Source organism: Talpa europaea (genome assembly GCF_964194135.1).
Source record: "Talpa europaea genome assembly, chromosome: 9".
NCBI lineage: Eukaryota > Metazoa > Chordata > Mammalia > Eulipotyphla > Talpidae > Talpa > Talpa europaea.
In genome coordinates, this window is record NC_140076.1 from 59,746,739 (window position 1) to 59,760,519 (window position 13,781).

The 13,781-nt window shown below is 36.6% G+C and overlaps 1 protein-coding gene across 6 annotated transcripts in view; it reads right to left on the bottom strand.

Moving 5' to 3' along the window:
- The window catches only part of PATJ (PATJ crumbs cell polarity complex component), a gene marked incomplete at both ends in the record, with an annotated part of 267,283 nt that overhangs the window by 88,139 nt on the left and 165,363 nt on the right, over positions 1–13,781 (bottom strand). The gene's annotated exons all lie outside the window — the stretch shown is intronic.

Consider the following 13,781-nt stretch of genomic DNA (forward strand, 5'->3'; position numbering starts at 1 on the left):
TATGCAAAAATCTAAAATTATCCACTGATCTCTCTGCTTATGACTAGTGAATACAGAATAACCACTAAAAATCCAACCCATTTGTTCTCAGCAATTGGGGAAAGATCCATTGGTCTTATTCTTGCTTTGATGTTTTAATTGTATCACTGTGTTTACCTAAAAATGCCTTCCTTATTAAACTTATACCTTGCCAGTATAAGTTCAATTTATATGCCTCAACTAGGCAAATTATTCCCTTAAGTTCACCATCTATGTACCGATGTCTTCCACATTCACAGGTAGTCTGGATCTTTTTCTGAGCTTAGGATCTGCAAATCCAACTCCTAATTACATCATCACTAGGTGTCTTACAAGTATCTCAAATAAAATAGAATTCTATTTGTCTCTCTGACTTCAGAGGGTTCTATAGTCAATCCTCTGCACTTGAGTAAATGTCAACAGCATCTTCCCAGTTGTACAACCAAGACCCTGGAGATCGCTCTTAAAATCTTTCTTAAAAGATGGAGCAGCGGACCTCTCTTGCCTCACCCGCTGCTCCCCTCAGCAGTGTATTTCAGTCAGTCTGCCTGTTCTGCTCCCCGCTCTATCTCTGGTGAATCCTCTCACCCTCCCACACATCTGGCCTGTAACCTGGTTCTTATATGCATAAATAAATTTTCTTTTAAAAAAAAGCTTTCTTAAAAGTAATTGTATATCCAGCTTATCATTAAATTTTGTTGATTCAAAACATATCTTGAGTTTTTCCATCCTATTCTCTAGTTCAAGCAATCATCATTTCTCACCAAAATTAACTTAAGAGCATCTTCTTTCCTCTCCCAACCTTTCTCTTTAGCTTTTCTCCAATCTATTCTTCACCTAACAGAGATATTATGGTTCTAACACATTAAGTCTGATTATATTTCTTTCCCTTTCATAAAATCCTCCTATGGTTTCTTACTACACAAGTACAAACTGTTGGGTAGACTGACAGATGGGTGGATTCACAAGATGCTATACACACACACAAACACACACAGACACAGAGTAGACTATTACTCAGTTACAAAAAAAAAAGACAAACTCTTGTCATTTAAGACAACATGGTTGGAACTGGCAGGGATAATGCTAAGTGAAATAAGGCCAAAGACAAATGTTGAATGATTTTATTCATATGTGGAATATACAGATACAGAAGAACAGAAAAAAACAAATTAAAACAAACACTAGAAATCTCACCGCAGAATGGAGACTACAAGGGGGGAACACAGAGGTGGAGAGAAGAGGGGAGGGTGGCTCAGTCAACTATGGTGGAGGATTATGGGTGCTGTGGTAGTGATTGAAGGGTATGCTGTGGGAACATACATCTGAAGCAGCGTGAACCTATACTGCTAAGTCATATACACTGCTGTAAACTAACATTATCTCAATAAAAAAATTGTTGGTCAGGCTAGAAGACCTTGAAAAACTCGGCTCCAGTATCCATCTCTTGACTTTCGTGCTTTCTTCTCCTGGTTCATTTTGTTCCAGTCCAGTGACACAGACTTGCTTTCCATTTCTCAACTGAGCCAAGATCCGCCCATTTCAGGGCCTTTTCTTGTCCTGTTCTCTTCTGCAATGTGAGCCTATCATCTCAATCCTTTTTTTTTTTTTTTTTAATTTCTATTTCTCCTTCAAACCTCACCGTAAATGTCATTTCAAGAAACAAATCTTCCAGGACCTCTACTCCAAGTCTATAGCAACCTCTATGAACATACCTTACAGATACCTATACATACCTTTCATAAAGGTGTGTATATGTACTTTTCATGGTTTACCTAGTTGATTTGTATGAGCATTTGCTTCAAATCTGTTTTCCTCCCAGATGATATTACATAGATATAAAAACTACATACACACACACACATACACACTCACTTCATTAGTAGACATAGAATAGGCATTTTAGTTCTAGCACGGCCACTAGTTATCTGTGGGATTTTGGGGAAATCACTTCTAAGGGTGTCAGTTTCCTGATTTAAGTAATTAGGTTGAATCTTTAAGAATCCAAAACTGATAAAAATTCCTTTGTGTCATGAGGCAGAGAGTATAAAAAGAAGTAAAGACTGGGCACCATTTCTTGCTCTAACATTCTTAGTTTTCTGGGTTATTTAACACACAAGTCCAACCAAAGCAAAAGGGTAAAAATCTAAAATCATCAAGTGACACAGAGCATGAAGACTGTATCTATTTTTTCTGACAGCATTACAGACGCTTGAGCATGCACTATTCTGTTAAGAAATAGCTATTGTTTTTCAGGGAGCACAATCCATTGCTCAGCAGTTTGCGCAAACACAGAAGTAATCAGTTATCCCTGGGTAATAGCATTTTCCCAGTGGTAATTCTCCTTCCCATTCAGTTTCCCCATTGAATAACACAATAGAGCTCAGCTATAGCTCTGAGCTGAAAGCCAACAGGACATGTCTGCTCCACATTCAGAGCAGAGTATATTTGATAATAATTAAGCAGATGGCTTTTCATATCTCTTTCAAAGGTTACCAGCATTAAAAAGATGGCCGCACATAAATTCTTATTGAGAAATCATGATTAAGTGAAACAAGCTAGCTCAAATCAGCCAGGCTATCTCTTCATAATGTAATAATTTCCCCCAAATTAGTATGACTTTTAAAGTCCACATTAATTTTTTTTAAACTTCACATAATAGAAAACCCACAATTACTCTCAATGGAGGGAAGAAAGCTGCTATAAGAAGTTACAGTTCATAATCCTTTATAATTCACTTACCAGTGAGTGTTCACACACCTCAGCATCAAGCAAATAGAGACCTGACAAGGCAGTAATTTTTAAAGAGAAAGAAATAGGAAGAGGAAAGCCAAGAGAGAAGGCATTTATATTTGAAACAAGCAGTTAACCAGAATGACTCCTGGGGACCCTCTGACCCCTCATATTCTATGATTCTCATGAAGAATGAAATCTGTTTACTTTATAATTAACCTCTCCTTTCCAATATAATTAACATAAGTTTCTTAGGCCCAGGTGCCCCATACAAGAAACGATCAGGAATTGTAATTGTTTGTTAGTGTTTTTATAATTATCTTTAACAGCTATTGGGAGGGAGATAATGGTATTCTAACATGGATAAGAGTGAGAACAGTTTCCCAGGGTGTGGAACCCTGTAGCTATATGTCTTTACCATTGTACTTTCTGTGCTCGATTGAACTTATTTGTGCTGTTCTTTTTTCCTTTCCAAGAAAAATGGATGCAATCTTATTTCTTTGTTTACACAGCTTGCAGCAAGGGTACTAGACAGAGAGCAGGTATATTATAAATGTCTGTTGAATAAAAGTCACCTTAATAGGGCAAAAAAAATAAATTGACCATTAGAATAGGCTAGAGAGCCCAGAAATAAGTCCTCACATGTATAGTTAAGTGATTTTCAAGAAGGATGCCAAGATCCTTCAATGAAGGGAAGAGTAATTTTTTAAAAAAACGGTGCTGGAAAAACTGGATATCTACATGCAAAAGAAGGAAATGCAAGTCTTCTATTAGCATTATATGTAAAAGTTAATTCAATGTGGAATAAAGACCTAATAAACATAAAAGTTAAAATTATGAGACTTTTAGAAAAAACTTAGGGGGAACGTTTTGTGGCACTGGATTTGGCAATGAATTTTTGGATATGACACCAAAAACAAAGACAACAACACATATAGATAAACTAGATTACAACAAAATGAAAAACCTCCATGCATCAAAGGACACCATCAATAGAGTGAAAAGGCAATCCACAGATAAATGCAAGTCATTTATCTGCTATGGGGGTTAATGTCCAGAATATATAAAGAACTCCTACAACTCAATAATAATAATAAAACAAACCACCCACTTAAAGAATGGGCAAATGACTTGAAAAGATATTTCTTCAAAGAAGATACACAAATGGCCAATAAACACATTAGTAATGCTTAACATCACTAATCATCAGAGAAATGCAGGTTAAAACCACAATGAGCTATCACCTCATACCTATTAGGATGGCTATTATCAAAAAAATAGAAAGTAAGTCCTGGTAAGGTTGTGGAGAAGTTAGAACCTTATTCACTAGTGGTAGGAAAGTAATATGGTATCGTTGCTATGGAAAATAGTATGGTGGCACCTCAAAAAATTAAAAATAGACTTATCACATGAGTCAGCAATTGTACTTCTAGGCATATACCCCAAAGAACTGAAAGTAGATTCGCAAAATTATATTTGTACACTTGTGTTCATAGCAGCATTATTCACAATAGCCAAATAATTGAGTCAACCTGTATGTCTCCTGGCAGATGAATAAACAAAATGTGATATGTACAACAATGTAATATTATTCAGCCATTAAAAGTAAAGAAATTCTAACACATGTGACAACACCTGGATGAACCTTGAAAACATTATAGTAAGTGAAATAGACCAGTCACAAAATGAGAAATATCATATTAATCCACTTGCAGATGTTCTTCAGATAGTGAAATTCAGGGATGAAAAGTAGAATGGTGACTAGAGGAAGGGGGCAATGGGAATTATTCTTCAATGGGTACAGAGTTTCAATTTTGAAAGATGAAAAATTCTGGAGATAGATGGTGATGTTTATATAACAATGTGAATGTATCCAATACTATTGAACTGTACACTTAATGATGAAGATGGTAGATTTTATGTCTATTTTACCACAATTAAAAAAAATTAACCAAGCAGGACCAAAAAAATCCAAGTATGATAGGAATATGTAAGAATTATCTAGAATATCACTTAAAACCAGATCCTGCTCAGATCCTGTCACTTCAAAATTCATTTTCAAATTATCCCATAGGATCTTATTTTATGCCAACAAAATAGTATTAGGTGGAAAATAGAAGTTACTGAGTCACATACAATGTAGCCCATGCTACTGCAATTAAAAAACTATGTGACCTCAAAGTTATGTAGACATGTAAATAACTGACAAATTAAAAACAAACAAACAAACAAACAAACAAAACCCAGAAGTTAGGTGCTTGAACTCAGTCTGGATTGTTGAATAGGTTCATTTAAAATTTTTTTTGCACCTGGTCTCAAATGATGACAACTACAATCTAATGCCTAGCACATTATTTAGGTATATGTATGTATGCACGCGCGCGCGTGCACACACACACACACACACACACAGAATAAATGAGGAACGCATGGATACAACTAAACAGGCCTGTATACTACCTCCTGATAGCATTAAATACAATGATGTGAGATACTTAAGGACAGAAAAAAAAAACCTACATTTGCAATATTAATTGGAATATGGCAGTAAATTAACATTCAGCCAGGAAAGTTCTATGTAAATGAACCAAAAGTAACATATAAAACAAACAAAAAAAAATCATTACATCTTAATGGGAGCAAAACTCCTTCCTGATGATTTTATGGTATATTTTAACTATATGAACAAACTGAATAGTTTCTAATTTCCAAGTGGAAGAAACAACCAAAATAGCTCAATATGCGACTCTGAAATAACTGCCCAATGACAGCGGAATTATGAGCTCTATTTACTTGGCATTCCAAACAATGTCAATCACTAATGAGTGTTGCTGGGAGTAACTCAGCATCCAGACCCACTTTTACAAAGGCGGCTCCAGGCAAGCTCTAAATAATTGTTGCCAGCTGTGCAGAGGAAAAGGTGGCTCATAAAATATTTGGCAGTACAGGTTTGGTGAGTGGTTGGATGTCGGGGGGTTTAGGACTGAATGGGATGAATAATTTGGTCTAATGAGTCTCTTATAGAATTCTAGAATACAGTAGAGTTGACAAACTCAGTCATTCCATTCGTATTCCTGGCTGGAAAAGCCAAAATGCTGTTCTAATATCCAGCTTTCACCTTCAGGCTATGTGCCTTTTGGGGTGACCATTCACCCCCTGATATAAATCCAGGATAAATTCTGTCTAATTTCCTTGTGGTAATTCCTCTTTTAGAGCAGAAATTGTGTTCTTTCATCATGGGTTGACAGCACTAGCACAAATAGGCACTCAGCAAATACTTGCCAAATGCATGAATGGTTCTTTATGAAAGCAAATCCTCTCATTTCAAGAGCCTGTCAATGTTGTGGCAATGGAAACATGTTGTACTGGACATTCTCAGTACAGATTTGTTTAGGACCTTGTGCTCTGCTAATGAGGTATGAGGGATAAAATCTTCTCAGAATTAAGGCTAAGAAAGTCTACACGTGACAGTAAATATAGAGAGGGAACCAAATTTCTCACTTGGGTTGTTTAAGCTTTGTTCAGATAGTTTTACTTTTATCATCATTACTATGCACTGGAATTCTTTAGTAGCAAGCAATAGAAATGAATTCAGGCCAACTAAAGCAAAAGGGAATTTATCAGAGGGATACTGGGATCTTACAAAACATAGGAAGGCTCTACTATGAGACTTGGACAGATAGGAACTAAGAGATTGCCGGAGGGCAAGAAAGTAGGAGGGAGCTGACATCACAGCAGGAACCCTGATCAGTGTTCTTTGGCTCCATGAATAAACACCATTCCTACAAAATCAGTCAGATGTGACTTGCTTCCTATTCTAAGCCTCAAGTATCATACTGCCTAAGGATATATCATGACTATCCACTGGTTACACCTTGGAAATAAGAGATTTGGCTCCTCAGTTTCCACTGAGGTAGACAATCATACTGTTTTTAATGTGTGTGTGTGTGTGTGTGTGTGTGTGTGTGTGTGTAAGGACATTTACTAAAGGAAACAGGCATTTTACAGGGGAAGGAGTATAAATATTGACCTACAAGGAAGAAAGAAAGAAAAATGCCCCCATCATCCCTGAGACCATTGGAACTAGGTGTTTCTGAATGCCAAAAGTAGTGATACAGTTATAATTCCCATAAGCTGGTACTATGTTTAGGAAAGGGAGTACAAAAAATAAAATGACCAATTCTGTCTATGATATAACAAAACTGATTTTACAGTATTTTAAAAAATATATAAAATTTATAAATCTTTATAAAGATACTTTATAAATCATATAAGAAAAATGGGTTTGTGAACCTCCCTAGTGGCCTAGGGGTTAAGTCTCAGTGCTATCACAGCTGCAGCCTGAGTTCGATCCCCAGCAGGGAGCTAACCCACATGGCACAGCAGACCTCTCCTATCTTGCCTGTTGCTGCCCTTAGCAGTGTATTGCAGTAGATTCATCTGTTCTATTCCTCACTCTATCTCTGGTAAATAGTTTTACACCCCTCCCCCCTCCCACACCACTGGTCTACACCCCAGTTCTAAGCATCAATGAATAAATAAATCTTTTTTTTTTAAATAGGAAGAAAAACAACTTTGCTTTGTTATGTGGTAGCAATACTTTACCTAATTACTGAATTCAACTAATTCATAAATGGCCCTGTAAAATTAACTGTAACTGCTCTGTAAAGGGAAAAATTTATGGCTACTGTTAATATTCAAAAGAATGCCAGAGGTTTTCAAGATGATTTCAGAAACATATGACCCAATGGAATCATAACTGGATTAAGTTTACAGTTTCCCAAAGTTACCACAGTATGTCAAAGTGAACAACGCTTCTTAACTAGATATATCCATCCGTGTGCCTTGTGCCTTTGACAAGAGATCACAATACAATACAATTCCAAATTCTACCATGTTCTTGAACTAAAAGAATTTTACAAATATAAAATTCATAAATAATTATAATTATTATTTAAAATGGGTAATATAGGAAATAAGTATTGACGAAATTAAGCAAGAGTCAGCCTTTAAGATCATTGATTTATATGGGTTTACCATATGGTTTAACTAAAGTGAGATACAGATGAACCTTGAAGTGACAGCAGCATCTACTAGAACTCTGAAGAGTTCAGTCCTAATAACAGGCCTGTTCTTCCAAACTTCTTGTCATATCCCATGCATGATATTTTATTGCGTACTTGAATAGGGGCATTGCTTTTCTTAATGGTCCACAAGTCAGTAAGATATTTTGTTACAGAATTTAAAACAAATCACATATACAATTGTACCCATTTAGTGGCACTTTCCTAAAGGACTGTGTGTCTCCTAGAAGCAAACTCAGATATACTGGGCATAACACCCAATCCTGGAAACCCTTGGGTTTTGTTTTACATACAATGACTTTGCTTCCTTATCTTTCAGGTCTGAGAAAAGAGCATCTTTTCTCTGTGAAATCTTCCCATAGACTCAGAAAACTAGGTTAGGCACATCTCCTATAGGTTCCTATAGTTTCATAGCATTTATAGCACTGGGTAAAGTATCAGACTATTAACTCTCTCTTTAGGGGAGAGATCATGTTCTTTTATCTCTGAATTTGTGGCACCAGGACAAACAAGTAGGTCCTCAGCAAATACCTGAGTAAATGAATGAATGGCTCTTTCTCACAATCTATTTTCCCTCCTCTAATGAAAACTAGATCTAAAAATCAAGAGCACAAGAAGGATTTTAAAAAACAGGCCTTCACGTGTACTGTTGGTGGGAGTGCAAACTGGTCCAACCACTATGGAGAGCTGTGTGATTTTTGGACCTACTAAACATAGAGCTTCCATATGATCCGGCAATTCCACTCCTAGGTATTTACCCAAAGGACAGAAACATCAATTCCAAAGAGCACCTGCACCCCTATGTGTATAGCAGCACTGTTTACAATAGCTAAGCTTTGGAAACAACCCAAATACCCAAAAATAGATGACTGGATCAAGAAGATGTGGTACATATATACCATGGAATATTACTCAGCATTCAAAAAAGAGAAACACATGCAATTTGCAGCAACATGGATGGCGCTGGAAGGGATCATGCTCAGCGAAATAAGCCAGAAAGAAAAAGAAAAATACCGGATGGTCTCACTCATAGCAGGAATCTAGAAAACTTAAATAAGGGACCAGGAAAATGAATAACTATAAGAAAGTGAAAATCAAAATCAACAAACAACTATGAACCAGAGGCACTCTATGGGGGGTGGGGGACTGAGAGGGGAGGGATTGGGGTCAAAATAAGGGAGTTGCAATTGTATGGGGAATATAAAAATAAAATTTATTAAAAAACAAGGAAACAAAAAAACAAACAAAAAAGAGGCCTTCATACTGCTTCTCTAGATGACCTTCTCCCAGAGATGATTCTGACATTGACATTAATTTCAAGTCAATATCATCTTTCAGGGATATGGCCAGAGGATAACAGGCCACACTATTTTTAATTACAATAACAAGACATATGTTCAATCGATACAGTAAGGTGGATCCCATGGTGAGGCCACTTTTACTCAGTAGGGCTTGACAGCTAGCATTAAATCTTACCAAGAGTTTCAGTTTCATTTGGCCTTCTTTAGCCCCAGGAGTTTTTACACAGTACACATTTTCCACATATAATTAAGTAATGGAGAGTGAGTTGTTATACATGACATTTAATTTTCGATAGTACGACAAGAGCTGCAGGCAAGATCATTAATCTCCTTGGATCCCTGCCCTGCCAAATACAGCAATTCATTCTTCATCATATTAATATAGCTTTCCTCCTGTACTTAAATTGGAGTGCTGGTGCAGAAGGGATAATGTTGAATAGGAAAACCTATAGACTTGAATGTGCGGTACATAATAAGAATCCAGATTATAATATCCCTCTGGATGACCCAGAGTAGAATAATTTAGTATATCAAAGTCCCTATGTGCCCTAGGGCAAAATTATACAATTACAGGATTGTCCAAAATCTAATGATGTGGGGAAAAAAAGGGGGGGTGGTGATTATGTAAGTCATGTACACCTTGATAATTTTCACTAATGACTCACAGAACCCTTGTGAATTATAGATCAATTAGTATATGAACAAATACAAATGTTAAAAGAATATGACAAGGATGTGATCACACAAATATACATCACTTTGGACTAAAGACCTTAGTTAATTAAAATATTGCCTGCAGTGTATTTTAACAGCTTTCTGTGATTACTTTACTTGATAATCGCATGCAAATCCTGTGACCAGTTCCCATTAATACCTTAATTGTCAATAAATTTGAGAATTGTCAAGGTATCAAAAGTCAAACAATTTTTGCATAATGGAAATGCATAAGGAATCAATAATTTCCACTAAGGAAGGAAATATCACCCAATAGAACTAGCTATAAAGAAATATATAAAAATCAGTTTTTAAAATAACATGATATAGCAGAAGTTATACAGTTTAAAAGAAAAGTACAATTGCATCTGCTGTGCTAAGATAATTTAAGCATTAACATCCTATAGTAACAAGCTGGTCTGTGGAGAAAGAGAAGGTTCCAGGTTTCCTGCCCCACCCAAGGAAGGGTGGAGCTGAGCAGGGAAGAAAAGCTGGAGAAGAGACTGGAGAAGGAAGCAAGAAGGATGGAGAGCCAGGAGACCTGGAAGAGGCACATGGAGCAGAAAGACATGTGAAGAAGCTGAGTTTGCTTCCTGCTCTTGGACTGGTTGAAACACATGTGAGTGAGAGACCTGTGGGGAGGTTAAAAATGGCAGTTTTTATCTTGATTTTGTTTCTTCTGTCCCAGATGTGCTGGGTCCCCTTTGAAACCCTTTCAGAAGGTGCTTGGTACTTGTGGCATGCTTTTCAGCCTTAATGGCCCTGCTTTGGGCCAACCCTGTTTGGCTGGACATTTACCCAACTTCAGGTGCTTGATTTGGAAACTTTATTCTTCTCCTTTCCTGTATTGCACATTAATTGTATTAAAGTCCCTTCCCATAAAAGGCCTTACATACAAGAGTGGTTTTGTCGTGATGCAGCGGATGGCAGAACCTATTTAGAGTGGGCAGGCTTGGGGGTTCTGGGATGTCCCTCACCCTGCCCTGTAACACTACAAGTTGATAACATATCAACATTTGATTGTTTTTTTAACTGGTTCCTACATGGGCAAAATTGGAGTTCTTTAAGTATAAAGTGAAAGAGGTAATATGTAGATAGATGTTAAAAGAGGCACCTGAATGAGTAATAAGCTAGACAACCAATCTGAAGGAGATTATGTCAGATACCACCAAAACACACAGGGGCCTCACACAGATAGGACACTAATCTCCTATTATATCCTTGACTGGTGATCTACAGAGCTGATGAGCAATAAACTTTTCTCTTCTGGACTTCCTGAAGTGTTTTAAATTCTGACACTATCTGACACTATCAGCAAAATCTATTTTATTTTATTGACAAAGGGGATTAACATATTAATTAATAAAAATGAAGTTGCTTACAGAAAAACTGAAAGGTGTTTTAAGCATGCTGTGTCCATGTCTCTTATTCTAACATTTATCAGAAATGATTTTATATAGCTCTCTCTTCCGGTGATTAATCACGATGGAAAGGTATACTTAAACAATGAATGTGCTTCAGTTAAAGAAATACTTAAGATTCTGGAATTAAATATGTACAAGGGAGTGATTCTTCTTTCTCCCTAACTTCTTTCCTTGTTTTTTACCTCTTTCCCACCTTTTCCTCCCACTACTGCCACCCGCTACTACCATCGTTACCACCATCACCAGGCATCACCACCACATAGGGTGAACATGGTTAAGTCTATATTGCCAGGTAATTTATAGGTGCTAATATCTCAGACAATTTATGAGATATCTATACCATCCCCATATTACAGAGCAGGAAACCAACTAAGCTCACATAGATGGGGTGTCACAGAGCTGGGTGTTAAGCCCAAGCAGAGTGAATTGAGGGTTTCTTCTTTTAATCACTAAAGCTTTATAGTTCAGTCAAACTTTAGGAAAGAATTAATCATTTTAGGCAAGAGTTCTCAGTCAGATGAATAGTCCCTTCTATTATAGAAATTGAAGCATTAATTAATAAAATGTTGGCACACAAATTACCAGAAACATCTTTATTAAATCAAACAAAAGGTTGTCAGCAGTGCATGTATTTCTTTGTTCAATTTATGTTCATTTTCCTTTACAAAGTCTAAAAGTGGATATGGTAATAGATTGTTCAGAATCACACCTACGTTTTTTTCTCCCTAAAAAGAAGACATAGAAAACCTTCCTAACTCAGATTATTTAGGAAAGGAGAACAAAGTCTGATGAATTTTATAAGAGTTATATAGCTATATGTATTTTTAAATCCACAAAATAAGTCAAACCAATGTACTAGGATCATTGCTTCTAGAGAATAAAATAATCAAAAATTGCTTAGTAGGAGACAAAAGGAAATTGATTCAATAAAACTTCGGAATGTCCACTATGTGCAAGGCATTATAATTTAATGACCATGAAGAAAGGCTTGTAATTAGATTACATATTTTCAGTGTACACTGATATATCTAAATTGCTTAAAAAATCATTTCCATCATTCCCAGTAAATAAGCATTCAGCAGCATTCTCAATGTTGTTTACTCTATTCATTTACTGGACTACTTCTTTTCTTGATTCTGATCCCTTCTAAACAATTAAAATTGAAATTATCAAACACTAAATTAACGGGGCTTTATTACTATTATTAAAATTCTACTCAGCTTCCTCCTTCATATTCTAAATACTCTGAAATCATTTAATCTTTCTTTATTGAAGAAGGGTTCTATTTCCCAACTACTTAATTGCATTAAATGATTTCCTTTGGATCCTATTCAATTTTCTTTTTGCTTTTCAGAATGGGATGGCTCCATGTGGGTAATAAAGGCCCCACAAATCTTGAGAGGCAATAGTAACATTAATGTCAGCACTGCAGCAATCCTCACCACCCACATGCGGAGACTTTGGTACAGACATGGTACTAAGAGGAATGTATCTATATACCTATATCTGTATCTATCTATATCTATATACTTACATTCAATATATCTTCTTAGGTAATCCTCCTACAACTTTATACAAAGCTTTCAAGTCACATCGCTTGAACTTTATATGTGTGGACATTTCTTGACAGGCAACATCTTAAACTTGCGTAGCTGAGCTTTCCTCATTTCTATTCAAGTTCCCGTTATCTAACTTGAATTTTACCCTGTCTATCAACAGAAAGGGTGAGGAAACCTTATAAGGAGATTATCTTGATGTCTCTAACTTCAAGGTGAATAAACCAGAAGAGGTTGTCTTAATAGAGATATGAGAAGTACAGAGGTTTCTCCCGCTAGAAATAAGAGCGAAAAATTTGAAGCCAGAAAGTGCAACTGAGTTAGGATTTCTTCAGAAGCAAAGTAGCCAAACCCTGTGAGCTAAGGGGATGGTGTGGGAAGGAATATTTCAGTCACTTACATTGTTCCTCTATCTGGGAATAAAATTACCCCTTCATCCCAGGGAAGTCCTAGGAATAGATAGGTCTTACAGGTGAGAAGGGTAAGAATGATAACGTTCACCGGCAACACAAAATAAAGGTGACCAAACATTCTTCCAGCCATTAGATACTGCATAGAACATCTTAGTTTTTTGAAATATGACAATGAAATGAGGTAGGTGATTTATTACCCACCTTATAGATGGTAACTGAGGCCCACCAGAAAAAGAATCAGAGCAACAGTTAGCACATTGCCTTAGTTATATCACCTATAAAGAATTCAGATTTACCTGTCCTTGTAGTCTAATAATAGGGATTCAAACCTCATTCCACTGCTGGTGTAGCAATGGTGGCTACCACCCATGAGGATTCCCAATTCATTTGGACCCACAGAACTCAGTTAGCAGGTAAACATGGAGGCCCACACACCACACAACTCGATGACAGGCTCACACCTCTTTAACTCTAGACATTCCTAAAATGCTCCTGGGTTCTGTTTTCCTGCCTATCCTTTGATGAAGACATCAACAAG